The sequence below is a fragment of the Carettochelys insculpta genome, chromosome 7 (genome assembly GCF_033958435.1).
Source record: "Carettochelys insculpta isolate YL-2023 chromosome 7, ASM3395843v1, whole genome shotgun sequence".
NCBI classification, from domain to species: Eukaryota; Metazoa; Chordata; order Testudines; family Carettochelyidae; genus Carettochelys; species Carettochelys insculpta.
The window spans coordinates 44,832,808-44,849,690 of NC_134143.1; the positions used below are offsets into that span (position 1 = coordinate 44,832,808).

Here is a 16,883-nt window from a genome sequence, read left to right on the forward strand (position 1 = left end):
AGCTCAAGCCTCACTGAGATTTGCTATAAGATTTTTTTTCTGAGACTTACCAGGATTTGTACTCTGAAGAGCATTGGGGTGGGGATGGGGGGGTAATTAGAAAGGCAGGAATAGGGGATTACTGCTATAAATACTTGTAGACTCGGGGCATTCCTCTTTCAAATATCTTAGAGCTTACACTGGATGGCTAGCATTCAGGGCAAATCTACAATACATTGGTGCAGCTCCACGGCACAACTGTTTTAGGGCTGGGGTTTTTCTTTGTTTTGTTTTGTTTTTTTAAAACACCGCAGGTGATGTAAGTTCTATCAATTAGGCTGTGTGTAAAACAGCCCTCAGACTAGTGAACACTAATATTCTGCAATAGGTGCACTGCTACTGGCAGTACCAGAATGAGTCACCCTACTTACAGATTGCTATTGTATTGCAAATACAATATATACTAGATGAAATTCTGATACCATTGAACTCAACAGGGGTTTTGCCATTGACTTCACTGGGGCCACAATATTTATCCTTATTAGGACACATTTTCAAATAAAAGTCACACATGAAATACCAACTTTTTGTATCCTTTTGCTAACTATGTAGGCAGACCTTTATATTTACTGTTTCATAAAAGCACTGTGCATTAATTCTGCTTAGTTTTAACACTGGTGGCCAATTAATGCTCCATCTCCCTTACCTTCACATCGCCCACTGACTGAAAGCTCACTTCACACAACCTCAACCCAGTTCCATTACAGAGGAGATCATGACCCCTTCCACACAAGAAATTCCAGTAACTTCTACACTTGTGACCATTTGAATTTTTCCTATTGACTTGGTGCAAAAACTGTTTCTCTTGTTATTGTTATGCAGTAAACAGCAAACTTACTGGGTGAACAACAGTAAGATTCAATCATTACTAGAGGAGACTGCTGGAGGAGTGAATGCCTCACAGCATTTCTACTATTCATCCCTCACTTCAGTGTGAAGAGTATACTTAAGTAGTCACTTGTTGAGGGCACAAACACAAATCTGGGCCAGATAACCTTACTCTGATTACTACTTCAGCTAATAAACTTTGCCAGCTCCAAAGTTCTGCAACAGTTAAGTCTGCGAATGGCTCATTAGCAACAACAGAATACTCCAAAATTCACATTTATGACCATATTCATACTGTCCAAAACACTGTTCATGGATAATCATAGTTCATTTTTGTCAATACATTTTATGTATCAATGATTTATATATGTACACATAGCAATAATATGACCAGACTAAGATCTGCCTACAAATAAATATGAAAATAATGTGAAAATCAGACCTTTAAAATAAATGTAATCTCGTATTACTTGTTTAATCCAATATGAAAAACCAGCAAGTTATTAAGATGTGTAATTTATTGTTATTTGTGGTTAAATTGCACAGTGGGAGGACTGATTTGTAATCTTTTTAAATAAACCATTTGTACTGTATTCCCATCTTGCTTCTACCACAAACATCGTATATCATAAAAATCAGCTACTCTATTGTTCTTAAATCAATGTTTGTCCTTTGCTTCAACTTGTTCTGAAGAGGAGAGGTTTTCATAATGAAAACATCATATTTTCCTATCTTGTGATGTCATTAGTATAACTCATATGAGAAATAAGAGACAGGAGCTACCTTTTTTATAGCTTAGCTAAAACCTGTTCAATGAAACAGTTAGTGTAACAAGTCCATGTTTGCTTGAGCCCTATAATTAAATAAATACTCTAAAAAAGTGAAGGTTTAAAAAGAAAGATACTGTACTGTACTGGCAAACTTTTCTCCCTGACTCCCCAGATACTGCAAGTGTAGGTTTTATTTTTTTTTAAATATTTCATAGTTGGAATTGTCCAGCCCTAATTTTCACCAATACCAAGCATATATTGGTCACTGTAATCGTAGAATCATAGAATACTAGGACTGGAAGGGACCTCGAGAGGCCGAGTCCAGCCCCCTCCCCTAATGGCAGGATACAAACAGAAATAACAGTTAAACTTATTATAACAAAAATAAATTGATAATTATGATGGCATGTTGGCAAATGTAAATATATTGAAATTAAGACAAGGATAATGGAGACCAGTCACTAGTTATTCTAGTTATATGAGAAATGTATATGCGCGGACTTGACTGGAGAAAGACTTGATCAATTTATAATCTTCCTCTTGCTCACAGTGTATGTGAAACCACAGCAGATGACTGAGGAATTAGAGACTAGAGTGTCGTCATTATGCTGCTGATACCCTATTCTCCATCTCTTTGTTATCAAATCCAGACACTGTCATTTTCTTGCTTTCTGAATATCTAATACAGATAAGAACTTGGATGAAAGCATCTGCAGCTGGGTGAGAAACAGATGGTATCTATTAGTAAAGGGACACACCCTCCGGAATAAGCAAAGGTTATGATTTCATCTTCTATTTTTTGTCTTTGTGGTTTGCAGTCTAATGGACTCGTCTGCTGTCCTGGGATGCCAAGAAAACAGCAACAATGGCCAGAAGTGCTATCTTCCATCTTTAATTGGCCAAGAAGTTGTGACTTTTTTTCAGATAAAACCCTCACTGTTTATATAGTAAGACTGGTGTAAAATATATATAGTCTCAGTGCCTTTTTTGTAAAAAAGGGAAGAAAAAAATGAGTTGGTACTCAGGTGGCTCCTTGCCCTCTCACGCCCACACAATCCAATGGCTGGGGCTGCCAAGGTGCCAGTATTCAATACTGGCAAGTACCAGCACAAAAAAAGCCCTGTATAGTCTAGTCTGGAGGAATATCAAATCAATCAATCTATGTCAAGGTTAAGCAGCACAAGTTTATTTTCTTTTAGTGATCCTGCCTTATTCACCCTGTATAAATGTCAAACACTACCCAATTCCCTTAACTCAGCCTACTGAATTGTACTGACAAATAACTTCAGGAGTTAGCCTTCTCCAGTCAAGACAACTAAAAATACCTCAGCTACTTAAGCGTGCAATTTTTTGCCAGCTTGTTATACTCAATCTATACCATCATAGCACTCAACATGCACATAAATTTGAAGACCACTTACACTCATCATCTAGTGCAGAAGTCCACTTTTAATTTACTCTTTCTAACAAGAATAAATCACAACCACGATCTATAATTTACATTGTTTGCCAATTTGTTTCAACGTGAAAGTCAAGTTGTTGATTAAAATCTGTAAAGTCATAAACAATATCCAAATTATTTAGCTGTTTGAAGAGATCCTCTGTCATAATTAAAGGTAACACTGGCAGGTGACAAATGTAAAAGAACCAGAATGGAGACAACATTGCTGATGAGCACAGTGTGTCAAAATATAAAATAGATACTAGGTTCTAGTCTTTTTGACATATACTGTGTACTTGTCCAAAGAAATCTAGCTAACTTTTGAAATACCATAGCATTAAGCAGCATGTTTCTGAACTGTTATCTGGAGGAATTAAAAAGCACAGTCTGGTGTTAAAAAGACAGACAATTTTCCTGGAAATGGTCTATCAGTTGGATGACCTAAATTAGGCCATCTGTTCTCCTTATTTTAAAAAGGATACTAAAATTTGGTGGGTCATTTTAGTGACAGCTTTTCCCAGAATACTGTACTATACTACCCACAGACTTGGAATCATATTAGTAAGTATGTTCTTCTTGTGATTATTCCAAAATGTACCAATACGGTGTTAACTTAATTGTTTTCTATCTAGCACTCACTGTAAACTGTAATACTGTCCAAATAAAGAAGTGAAAATTACCACAATTGCAGACCATTTACATTTCTTATTTCTGCAACAGAAATATTACTTTATTATTAATTCCTTATCTTAAGTGGTATTTTGTTTCAGACAGAATCAACTTTTCCAAAATATTAAACACAGTCCTGCCATTTTCTTATTTAGCTAAAGCAGCTGGTGACATTGACATTTTAGAGTAGTCTGTATCAGCTTTCACTGAGTTAAATAAAGAAACCAGGATAATTTGGTTCCATGTTGACATCTTCCCCTAAGAAAATATTCCTGAGGTTTGGCAAAAGGCTTGATCCTAAACGTGCCAAGCATCAGCCCAGCCTGGGCCACACACATGCACACATGTACTGCATGCAAGCAATTTCAGCAACAGCCAAGTATAGGGAAGGAGGAATAAGACATACTGCTGCAATACTCAATGGCCGCAGCATGACCCACTTAAAGTGACCAAAAATGCATTTTATAACTAACATTTATGGTTTTATATCATTTTGACAGTTAATTCTAACTTCTAAGTTGCTCTTCTGAGTACAAATGATGTGTCATTTGTGGTATGGGTGTATACATCCGGTGGCACGACCTGAAAATAAATCTGCTATTACAATTACAGATATATGAAGCTGCATGAAGTTCATTTTAAGAGTTGTAGTAATTGCAATGTTTATATCAAGACTGTACAGTTGTAAAATTATAGCTAGAACATTTATTGGAAAGTTACGCTTTGCATCATTGTATATTACTGTTGTTAGAAGTACTAATGGCATGGTACCATGATCTTGACTAACTATGAATGGGAAAAATAATAAAAGGGTAGATGGAGCTACTTGGTAGGAATTACCTGGTCATAACAGAAAACTTTTTCTCAAAGAGTTAGAAGTTACCAGAAGACACTTCCCTTTCCATTTACAAATTAGAACATACACAGAGCATGTACTATATGTGCTATAACAAACCCCTCTTCCATTCACCACCGCAATTTCAGCATCTCAGACACACCCTTCCAAAATAATAGTGTCTCATATTTAAAAATACAGTGATCCTACAGAGTAACATGGAGTTCTTAGAGTAGAGCTGGTTAGAAATTTTTCCTTGAAGAGGTTTCTCAACTAAAAATGCCACTTTTCTCAAAATCAAACATTTAGAAAAATATTGATTTCACAAGGTTTTATTTATCAAAATGTCTCACTATATTTTATAACATTTTGAATGTTCATTATCAAACTAAATTAATTGTTTTTAACTAAAAATGTTAAAGTTTTAACAGGAAAATTGTTTTGTAAAGACACTTTTAAGAATTTTTGTTCATGGGGCATTTTTAATCTGTTTCAGAAGTGATTTTTTTTGAACTAACAACATTTCCTATTAAATGAAAAATTCAGTTTTTGCCCACTCTAGTTAAGAGCTTAGCACCTTGAGTCTCTGGTCTCTGAACTGGTTCCCATTTACTAACTGGATAATTTGAAATGAGTTAAATGGTGGTAACTGACCAAAAGCAGGGGGATTTCTGTTTGAAGTGTCAAGTTTCCAAGTCCTTATTGTGGCAGCTACACTACAGCTCTGTTTCGAAAGGACGGCTTTTGAAATTGAACATTGAAAGACAGCCTTTTAAAATGGAGCATCTACACATGCAAATGGGGACCGAAGGTTCAACACATCCTTTTGAAAGAGAGCATCCGCACGTCTCAGGCACTCTCTCGAAAAAACAGGGGCAGGAAGCACCACGGGCAGGGTTGCATGTCAGACAAGCCCTTCCGGGGCCACCACCTGCCATCCCTTTAAAGGGCCTCCCACCTCAAGCCTTGGCCGGCACACACTGAGGGCCAGCTACTTGTCCCCAGCTACGCACGGAGAGTGAGCAGAGGAGGCATCCTAGGGCCCCATGCACTGCTCTCACTCCATCGAGGATGGGGCTGGCACATTGGCCACAGTCCTGGCCGCTGTGCACCATTGGGTCCGAGTGGCCATCCTGCTAGCCACCCTCATGGAGGCTGTCCTCAGGGTGCGACATCCCTACCTGGTGCCCCGGGTCATCCGCCGCACGGGGGGTTTCCCCACAAGCAGCAACCGGTGCGACCAGGTGGTGCTGAAGGACTGGGGCGATTGCTGTGGGTACAGAACTTCAGGATGACCAAGGGGACATTCCTGGAGCTGTTCCACTGGCTCATGCCAGCCCTCCAGCACCACGATACATGCATGAGGCCTGGGCTCCTGCTCCAGAAAAGGCTGGCCATTGCCCTCTAGAAGCTGGCCACCCCAGACACTCACTGATCCATCTCAGGTACCAGTTCAGGGTGGGCAGAGCCGCCATTGGAGCCGTCCTCCACGAGGTAAGCCGTGCCCATGTCACATCTAGAATGCATGCGGGGGGCACCCCGGCAAGGGGCACCATTGGGAACTGGGGGGGGAGCCCCCGCAAGGGGCAGGGACAGGGATGGACGGGCACACAAGGGGCAAGGATGAGGACAGAGGGGCATGTCGCACCCCACCCCACACTCATGACCGTGCCCCCCCATGTCATCCAGGCCAATCAACAAGGTGCTCCTAAGGCAGCTGGTCTATGTCAGAGACCTGGATGACATCATCTGGGGCTTCAAGTAGCTGGGCTTCCCAAACTGCTTCGGGACCCTGGACGGCACACACATTGCCATCTGGGCCCAAGAGCACAGCCACGGGGCCTGTGTAAAACACAAGGACTACCGTTCTGTGGTCCTGCAGGCACTCGTCGACACCAACGGTTGCTTCCAGGACATCTGCATGGGCTGGTCTGGCCTCGCTCACAATATCAGAGTGTTCTGAAACTCAGGGCTGGGACACCGCATGGCCAAGGGGACCTTCATCCCCCAGTGGGAGCTCACCATCGGGGACACCACAATGATGCCGTGCATCGTGGCAAACGTGGCCTACCCCCTGCAGGCCTGGCTGATAAGGCCATACACAGAACACGCACAGCTTAGCCAGGACATTTTTAATGAGCGGCTGAACCGGGCCTGCAGTACGGTTGAGCGGGTGTTCAGCCGCCTGAAGGGGAGCTTTAGATGCCTCCACACCAGGCTGGAGGAGGGCCTCCCCAGTGTCCTGGCAGTGGTCGGGGCCTGCTGAACCATGCACAACCTGGTGGAGGTGAACCATGAGCCCTTCAAGAAGGGGTGGCCACTGAGGTGAGGTGCAGGTACAAACAGCCCCCTGACATCCCGTGACTCCAGGCCCAGTGGGAAGGGTTGCAGGTACGGAAGGCCCTGCGCCAGGCCTTTGAGCAGGGGCCATGGTGACCACCCCACCCTGCACACACTTGCACCCCAGCAGCACCCTGCATACACACACCCACCACACATGCACAGGGGACACAGGGTAAAACTGAACAATAAACATTTTACTGGAACTTAACTGTCTGCCTCTCCATGATTGAGGGAACTATGTACAGGTGTGAGGGCGAACAGCTAACAGGGCCCTGCGGGGAATTATGTACAGGTGGGAGGGGGGAACAGCTAATGGGAGGCTGGGGAGAACTATCTACAGGGGTGTAGTGGCCCCAGGAGATGGGGTTGAGGTGGGGTATCTCCATCACCTGCGCCCACCCCTTCTTCCCACTGTCCTGAGGCCCCGTTGAAGCTGGGGCTGGCGGAACAGGGAGGTAGGGGTGCGGCTGAGGTGTAGTCCCCATGGCCTCACCAGGGTTGACACGGGGGGAGTGGGGCGGGGAGGGAGGCCTCCATCTGGCTGGCCCTGGCCAGTGATGGGTGAGCCAGGTGGACAAGGCTGGCCAGGTGGAGGTGGAGTGGGAACACGGACTTGAGTTGAGGCTCGTGGAGGGGTAGAGGGGATGGGTGGGTGAGAGGGGCATGGGGAGCAGTGGGGTGGGGGCGGGAAAGGCAGATATGGGAGTGGCACAGAATGTGGGAGTGGCACAGAATGGGGCAGTGGCCAGAGCCAGGCGGCCAACCATGGTCTGGGTCAGGGCATCCAGGTTGTCTGCTACCTCATCCCAGGGCTGATGCTCCACGGCGAGCCACTCCCACAGCACACCCATCAGGTCCTGCAGGGCTGCCACATGGGCTGTGTCCCCTGCCTCCCCCTCCTTGCCCTGGTGGCACCGGCGGATGGCCCAGCAGCAGCCCCATGCTGTCCTCGGTTGGGGTCTGGGCTGCTTCTCCTCACCCTCTGTGGTGAGACTCCCTGGGACTGTTGCAGGGCTGGTCCAGCTGCCGGAGCTGTGGAGACATAAGCGGGGGAGCAATGGGCCATTAGTCCCTAGAAAAGGCCCCCGTGAACCCCCCATCTCATCCCAGGGACCCTGCAGAAACCACATCCTGTGGTTCCCCATCTGGCTGCCAGGAGTGCAAGCTCCCCTCAGCCTCACCCTGGTCCCTCCGCGGTGGGGCAGACCATGGGGCTGTCCCAGCCCCATCGTGTTGTGTGCAGCATGTTGGCTCTCTGAGGCTGGGGAAGCAGGGATGTCTGATCTGCCTGTGCCCTTGGGCCAACATCCATGAGGGTGGGCTGAGGCCACCCTGGGAGGGACAATGCACCCCCTCCCTGAGCCGCACAGCCACTGGCATGCATGGCACATACCTCTGGGTCCATCCAGGAACTCGGGCAAGGCATGGTCAGAGGGGTCCAGGCTGGATGGGCCAAATGGGATGTCAATGACAACAGCCTTCATCATCGCTCATGGTCTGGAGCCTTCACAGGTGCCTGGTGCCAGCTGCTGGTCCTGGGTGGTCCTCCTCCTCAGCCCCCATCTCAGGCTCCGGGTCAATTCTGGGGTCCGCCGTGTTGAGGATCACAGCTGGGGTGTCCCGCCTTCTTGGGCCTAAGGAGGCGGTCCAGTTCCTTAAAGAAGGGGCAGCTGGTGGGCACTGGCCCCAACTGCCCAGATGTGTCCCAGGCCCTGCAGTAGCCCTGGTGCAGCTCCTTCACCTTGGATCTCATGTGGTCTGAGGTGCGGGTGGGGTGACCCCAGTGGCTGAGGCCCTTGGCAAGGTGCACGAACACCACCATGCTCCAGCGCTGCACCCCCGTCTGGTGCAGGACCTCCTCGTCTTCCCAGAGGGCAAGGAGGTCCCACAGCTCAGCCTCAGTCCACAAGGAGGCCCAGAGCTTCAGTGCCTAGCTCCCTTTTTGGGCAGACTCCCCTGCACACACTGAGCTTCCTGTCTGGGGCTTTGTGGGAGCCTGCGTCTTTATACGCAGCCAGACACTGGAGCCATAGAGCTGTGCTTGTGCTGTGAGTGGCACCGCCACCGGCTAGCTGATTGCCACCATAGAGGACTCCTTCTTCCGCAACAGCAGGCTGTGGTGTGTCAACATTTACTCTCTTTCAAAATAATCTTTCAAAAGGGGGTGCTCTTCCCACCACAGGAACGGAGGACCAAGTTTGAAGGAACAACCCCGTTCTTTGGAAGTTACTTTTGAATGTTCACGGAGTGTGTGTAAATGCTCCATGGGTGTTTCGAAAGATGGCCGTCTTTCGACCTCACTTTCTAATGTACTTGCTAACGTAGATGCACCCATAGAGAAGAGTTAAATAGAAACTAGTAATGAACCTTTAATACACAGAAACTTTAGCAGACACAGAATAGCTGCTGAGTTCTTCCCTCTCAGCCATCCAGCCGCCTTGTCTAACTGAACTCTGGTTACCCAAAGATATCCTTGAAACTTTGATGATTCATGTTTAGTGCATGCAATCATATAACATACAATGAACTAGCTATATTTAATCCTAAATCTCATTAACAAAAGAACACATTTCCCTTGATGAGTAAGATGCTGACAAATTGAGCATAATGATTTAGATTATTGGTAGCTATGTCTTCAGATATTATGGAACTTGCTTCCACTTAAAATGTATGTATTCAGAATATTTACAGTGCAGTCTTTGTTCAAGTTCTTGACATTGATACATCTTTCACAAAAAACTATTGGTTGCTCCAAGAGGCCATCTGCAGTTGGAAAAATATCATCATGGTGCTACGGACATTCCAGAAAGCTCTGAGAAATGTAGTCAATCATGAAGCAGATGCTAAATACCAGAGCAATATGACTGATGTTGCTTTTTGTATTTTGTCCATTGTTATGAAGCAAAAGACACACAGAGGTCAAATACTCCATTCCTTATTCTTACACAATTCCAGTGGACTTTATGGGAGTGATACCCAAGTGTGACTGAAGGACCATGAGTCCAGGGGGAATTCTTCAATGGTTGCATTTGGAGCCACAGTAAAATTGCAGAATTTCTCCAGGACTGGCAAGATGTGTTTTTACAACATGGTTATAATTAGCGGTGGTTATGAAAGGCCACAGGACATGCGAATAAGACAGGCCCAAGCTGAGACACCACATCTAATGCACATAATGCTAAGATGATCATTTTTCATTAGCTGGCTACAGAGACCAAGAACTAATATGAGCTGGCAAATCTATGTGAAGACATTTCAGAAGGATTTGGCCACATGATGCCCGGCTTGAGTCAACTATTCTTTTTAAAGAGTGGCTATTGAGGAGCATACTCTTATCCCCTGCCCTACAGCTATTTTTGTTAATAAGTGGAATCATACATATTTCAGAGAAAGAGAGAGAGAGAGAGAATATCGGTGTATAAGCCAACGCTCTCTAGTACCCAACATCCTCAACAACAGCACACAGTGCTTCTCTGAAATTTCTGGGATTTACATTTTTTGGGGATGGGATTCTGAAGATTAAGGATGTTTGCACCACCTTTCAGAAAAGTTCAGGTTATACTGAATGTAAATGGAAGGAGATAAGAATATATCCCCGCTTCTCTTAAGAAGTCCACGAATAATATTTGTATTTACCAAATAGCCAATAGGCTGTAACTGCTTCTTTAGAACCACTACAGTGTTTTGAGTTAAAATGAATTCACTTTTAAAGATTTAGTGAATTTCCAGACAAAAAAACAAATTCAGCTTTAATTGTCTAAATGGGACAGAGGGAGTTTTAACTACATAGAGAGAATTCAATTATCTCTCAAAATTATAAGTATTTATCAGGAAAATTGGAAGTGATTTTAGAACTGAGTACAGAATGGAACCATTTGTGTGCAGTACTACACACAGGAATAAAAATCAGCTAAATAGATGGCCCAGGAACCTCTAGAAATGTTTGTGGATGTAAAACTATAGGTTTTTAAAATAATTTCAGAGCAGTTCACGCTTGCATGTCACAAAGAGTCTCATGCAGAGTGTAACTGTGATTAAATCAGCTCTCTTTTCACACAGTAGAAAAGAGTTCACAGGGTTTTTCCACTGTATAACTGTATGTATTCTACATAACAAACATGAACGGAAAGTGACACCACTAGCCACCCAGGTAACTGCAAGAAAACTTTATTTTATCTTACTAAAATTTCATAATGAATTGAGATAAGTACAGCTCACTAAAAAGTTTATAAAGCAAGAAGATAGTGGACGCTTGTAAAGGTGGTGTGACCCGTCGTTCTATAATGTTCTATATCGGAATATTTGCTTGTTACATTATCTATACCCTTATGCCATTTCTAGGGAACCAGATTTTTTTTTTTTAATTTCACCCATGCTCATGAAATGCTATTTATACTGTTCATCCCGCTAGGGATCCTCTTGGTACTTTAAGAGCCAAAATGTCAAAAGAACTTATTTGATTTGGACATTTATGAACAGCTTTACCCTGCTGCAGTGGTGTCAAGTGGAATGTGGAAGGAATAAAAGGAGCATGGGAGACCAGGATAAATACATGGCTTAAGGTTTTAGTGTAGGTTGATGGCCAGTGTTCGGGTGTGCTAATGGCTATTTGGTAAATACAAATATTTTTTGGGGACTTCTTAAGATAAGTGGGAATGTATTCTTATCTCTTTCCACGTACATTCAGTTTAACCTAAACTTTTCTGAAAGGTGGTGCAAACTTCCTTAATCCTCATAACATCCTTAATCTTCATAACGCCATCCTCAAAAAATGTAAATCCCAGAAATTTCAGAGAAGCACTATGTGCTGTTGTTGAGGATTTTGGCTAATAGAGAGCGTTGGCTTATACACCGATATTCTCTCTCTCTCTCTCTCTCTCTCTCTGAAATATGTATGATTAGTTTTCGCGTGTGCTAATGGCAGCTGGCCTCCCCAGAAATTGTTTCATATTGTGCTTTTCTGATATATGTTGAGAAAAACGCCTATGTTATTAAGAAAGTTTACAGCGATCACTGCATCACCTAATACAGGGGAGCTCAACCAGTTAGGGACTAAGAGCCAAAATAGCTGTGGATAGAGTGCAAAGAGACACATACTATATATTCATTTTTCTCTATCTAGATATATAGATAAATAAAAATAAATGTATAATCATAGAATCATAGCACACTAAGACTGGAAAGAACCTCGAGAGGCCATCGGGTCCAGCCCCCTTCCCCAATGGCAGGACCAAGTACTGTCTAAACCATCCCTGATAGACATCTATCTAACCTGTTCTTAAATATCTCCAGTGATGGAGATTCCACAATCTCCCTTGGCAATTTATTCCACTGTTTGAGCACCCTGACAGATAGGAGCTTTTTCCTAATGTCCAACCTAAACCTCCCTTGCTGCAGTGTAAGTCCATTGCCTCTTGTTCTGTCCTCAGAGGCCAAGAAGAACAAGTTTTCTCCCTCCTCCTTATGACACCCTTTTAGACTCCTGAAAACCACTATCATGTCTCCCCTCAATCTTCTCTTTTCCAAACTAAACAAACCCAATTCTTTCAGTCTTTCTTCATAGGTCACATTCTCTAGACCTTTAATCATTCTTGTCACACTTTTCTGGACCCTCTCGAATTTCTCCACATCTTTCTTGAACTGCGCTGCCCAGAACTGGACACAATACTCCAGCTGAGGCCTAACCAGCGCAGAGTAGAGCGGAAGAATGACCTCTCGTGTCTTGTTCACAACACACCCGTTAATGCATCCTAGAATCATGTTTGCTTTTTTTGCAACAGCATCACACTGTTGACTCATATTTAGCTTGTGGTCCACTATACCCCTAGATCCCTTTCTGCTGTAGTCATTCCTAGATAGTCTCTCCCCATTCTGTATGTGTGAAACTGATTGCTCCTTCCAAAGTGGAGCGCTTTGCATTTGTCCTTATTAATATAATATGTGGCTCAATGCCCTCCCCCAGAGCCAGGCGCTCCCACCCATCCAGTCTAACCCAATTCCCTCTCCCCTCCTCCAGAACCAGGCTCCCTCAGACCCCCGTTCTAACCCAACTCCTCTTCCCCTCCCCTACAGCCAGGCTCCCCCAGCCTCCCTGGTCTAACCCAATCCCCCTGTCGTCCCCCAAACCCAGGTACCCCAAGGCCCTCCACCCCCATTCTAACCCAATGCTGGCAGCTCACTGGAGCCACCAAGCCACCACCACTGCCAGCACCATGTGCTTCTCCGTGTATGTGGTGGGGCACATGCACAGAAAGGTTGCGAACACTCCCAGCATGCAGCTCTGAGCAGGAGCCATATTTCATTGCTCAAAGAGCCACATGTGGCTTGAGAGCCACGGGTTGGCCACCCCAACCTAATATAATGTATATTTCAGACAATAGAAGTAAATGTATAATAAGGGTCAACTGACAGATAGGATGCAAACACTATTTCTCAGTTCATTTTTTACACCTAGCCATAGTGTAAGCGCACAATCTTACTACTCACCTCAATCCGATTTCATAAGCAATGATGTCATTCATAATTACAATGCATTACTATGCACGAAATGCATATTTTAGAAGTAGTCATGTTATTCATAACTATAACACAGGACAATCGCTTCCCCCCATTTCATAAATCACATAATTCACAACTATAATTACATGAGAATCCACCAACTTATGCCATTATGATGTGACTGTACCTCATTTACTGTAAGTACTGTACAAGCACATCCATAGATATATTATTCTTCCTCTTCGAAAGGCCCATTCAAGCTCAAGTGGTTTGACCTTAATCTGCATACTGCACCATGGAACGCTGTAGCTTTGGAGCCTGAGTCTAGAAATGTTAAACTTGGGTCCAACATGAAGCGTTGACACTCAAGCCCTTGGCTTATAAACCACAAGCATCCCACTAACCCTGAGTTTATATGGCAATTTAGACATATTCTTAAACGAAGTGCGCAGATTTTCAAAAGAGCACAAAAGCTCCTATTGAGAACAAAGTTCTCATTGTAAACTACATGTGGCTAGCTTAAAAAGAAGGGAAGCTTCCCTTACAACAGGTGGGGGAAAGCTTACGTGGACAGACAGGAAGGATGGGAAATGGGTGGGGTCAGCTTCTTGTAGCAGGTTCTTAGGTCAAAGGATTTTAAAGGAGTGGTTTTGAAAGATGGGTCCCAGAGAGCATCCGTATCATCCCATCACTGCACAAAAAGCTCAGAGATTTGGTAAAAGAACTCTCATCAAATACTTAGAAGATGACAGATTGTGGCTTTGGTCATGGCTGCATTGATATTTGTCTTTCTTCATGCTTTTAGAGTCAACAAGCTAGTGCTTAGGAAGCAAAGCATACCCTAGCAAGCACTTTGGAGTGGAGGAATTTACAATGGGAAGAGCTATTAATCATCTTAACCAGGATGATCTTGAAAACCAAAGTAAGGAGGTGAGGTGAGTTCTTAATGTCCTGCCACCCTGCTCTTGCAAGGCAAGAATTAGCCCATTAAGGGCATAGGAACATACATAAGAGACTCTTTGAAGAGGGGCCCCTCTTTATTTATTGTGATGGAAATCCCTTCATAACATATCAATTTGTTACAGTTTTCAAAAAAGTGTTTACAGTAACAAAACATAGGAGTAAATGTTCGGTTTTCACAGTGGAGAGGGGTAAATAGTGGGGTCCCTCCAGGATCTCCATTGGGACTATTCAATATAGTCATAAATAAAATGGAAAACAACGTAAAGAATAAGTGGCAAGAAGGTTTGCAAATGTTACAAAATTACTGAGGACATCCTATCCCAAAACAGACAGCAAAGAGTTACAAAGCAATTGTAGAAAACAACAAGAAGTCCTATGGCACATTCTAAACTAACAGATATTTTGGAGCACAAGCTTTCATGGGCAAAGATCTGCTTCATCAGATGCATGAGTTGTGTGGGGGGGGCAGGTTCCACAGGAGTATTAACGAGTGGGGTCCCAGTAAAAGGGTGGGACAGAGCTGACATGGTCTATTCAGTCAGGGTGGAAATGGCCTGTTATCAGTCATATAGATCAAGAAAGGAGAAAAAACAAGTCAGATCATTCAGGGGGGATGTGGCCCATTGTCAAATTCTAATGTGGAGGTGTGAACTTCCACCACAGAGAAACTGCTTTTGCAAGGGGCCAGCCACTCCCAGTCTCTGTTTAATCCTTGGTTGATGGAGTCAAATTTACAAATGAATTGCAGCTCAGAGATTTCTCTCTCCATTTAATTTTTGAAATGTTTTTGTTGTAGGACTGCTACTTTTAAATGTGTTACTGTATACCATGGATCATGTATTGTGCTCTGCATGGAAGCTGGAGGCGTGTAGATAAGCATAGCAGTCTATGGGTTTTCAGTATAGGGTGATATTTATGTGACCATTGCTTATCTTCACAGTAGTGTCCAGGAAGTAGATCTCTTGTGTAGACTGGTCCAGGCTAAGGTTCATGGTGGGGTGGAAACTGTTGAAATCACAGTGGAACTCTTCAAGAGTCCCCTTCCTATGGGTCCAGATAAGTAAAATGGCATCAATGCAGTGCAGGTGGAGGAGGGGCGCTAGGGGACGAGAACTGAGGAAGCATTGTTCCAGGTCAGCCATAAAAATGTTGGCATAGTGTTGGTCCATGCGGGTGCCCATAGCAGTACCACTGATATGAAGGTATAAATTGTCCTCAAATCTGCGTATTAAACTCAGTGACTGGCTTAAAAAATGAAATTAAATGTTAATAAATGCATGTAAAGCACACTGGAAAACAACCTAAATGATACACACAAAATGTTGGAGTCTCATTAGGTGTTAACACTCAGACAGCTCTTGCAGTCATTGAGGACAGTTCTCTGAAAAATATCTGTTCATTGTGCAGCGGCAGTCAAAATCTAAATGAATGTTAGGAACCATTAAGCAAGGGACAGATAACAACATGGAAAATATCATTATGTCACTATATAAATCTGTGGTATGCCAATGCCTTGAACACTGTGAGTAGTTCTGGTCTTTCCATTGCAGACAAAAAGATATATTAGAATTGGAAATGGTACAAAGGAAGGCAACAAAAATGATCAGGGGTATAGAACAGCTTCCATACGAGGAGAGAGATTAATAAGTGTGGGACTGTTCAGTTTGGAAAAAGAGATGACTGTGTAGTGAGGTGCAGTGGCCTTCCCATGACTCTGAAGCAGACAAGGCCTCTCAGACACCTTGGAGGGCAGCCCAGAGCACCTGTGCCCCTGCCTCACAGTGAGTGGCACCTGGGACCAGTAGTGCCAGAGGTGGGACCCAGGGCTTATTCAAAGGGTGGCCTCCAAGCCAAGCAAGGCTTCTGGCCCACCAGCTGCATAGACCAATCCCCAGAGCCACAGCTGGGCCTGCCACTGGCCTGCTACCTGGAGTTCCTAAATCTGCCTAGACCTTCTGACCCACTGAGAGCCCTGTACTCTGAGGACCAGGACCAGACCGAGCCTGTGAGTCTACCCACTGCCCACTACCCTATGGGACTGAACCTGCCTGTGCTGGTGAGCCTACCCACTGTCAGCTGCCCAAAAAGCCCATGCTGTCTGGGTCTGTGAGCCTGCCAGATCCCCATAGGCCTCGTGCCTGCCTGAGCATACAGTCCTGCCTCAAGTCCAGTACCTTAACAACATGGAAATGCCCAGCTGTCTGGACCTGCCCGCAGCTACGTGCCCAGAGGACATCATCCTACCCAATCTGGAGGACTGCGACTGGAAACCTGCACGGATAGAGGCAGAGGTAAGAAATGGCCCAAGGGAACACTCCACCAGAGCCCATGTCAGTGTGTTTCGGCCTGGATCCCAATTGACCAGTTTCTGTCGGGAGCAATTATTAGGGCGCTGGGCCAGGGGGCAGTGCAGTGGGTGGACCTGAGCCACTCTCCACCTGCCTCTGCACTGTTTGGACTGCTCAGCCTTGCTAAAAGGGAGCTGGGCCTTGTTGAC

At 44.5% G+C, this 16,883-nt stretch overlaps 1 protein-coding gene across 2 annotated transcripts in view; it reads right to left on the reverse strand.

The window, feature by feature from the left end:
* The window catches only part of ADGRA1 (adhesion G protein-coupled receptor A1), a 513,902-nt gene that overhangs the window by 306,035 nt on the left and 190,984 nt on the right, over nt 1–16,883 (reverse strand). The gene's annotated exons all lie outside the window — the stretch shown is intronic.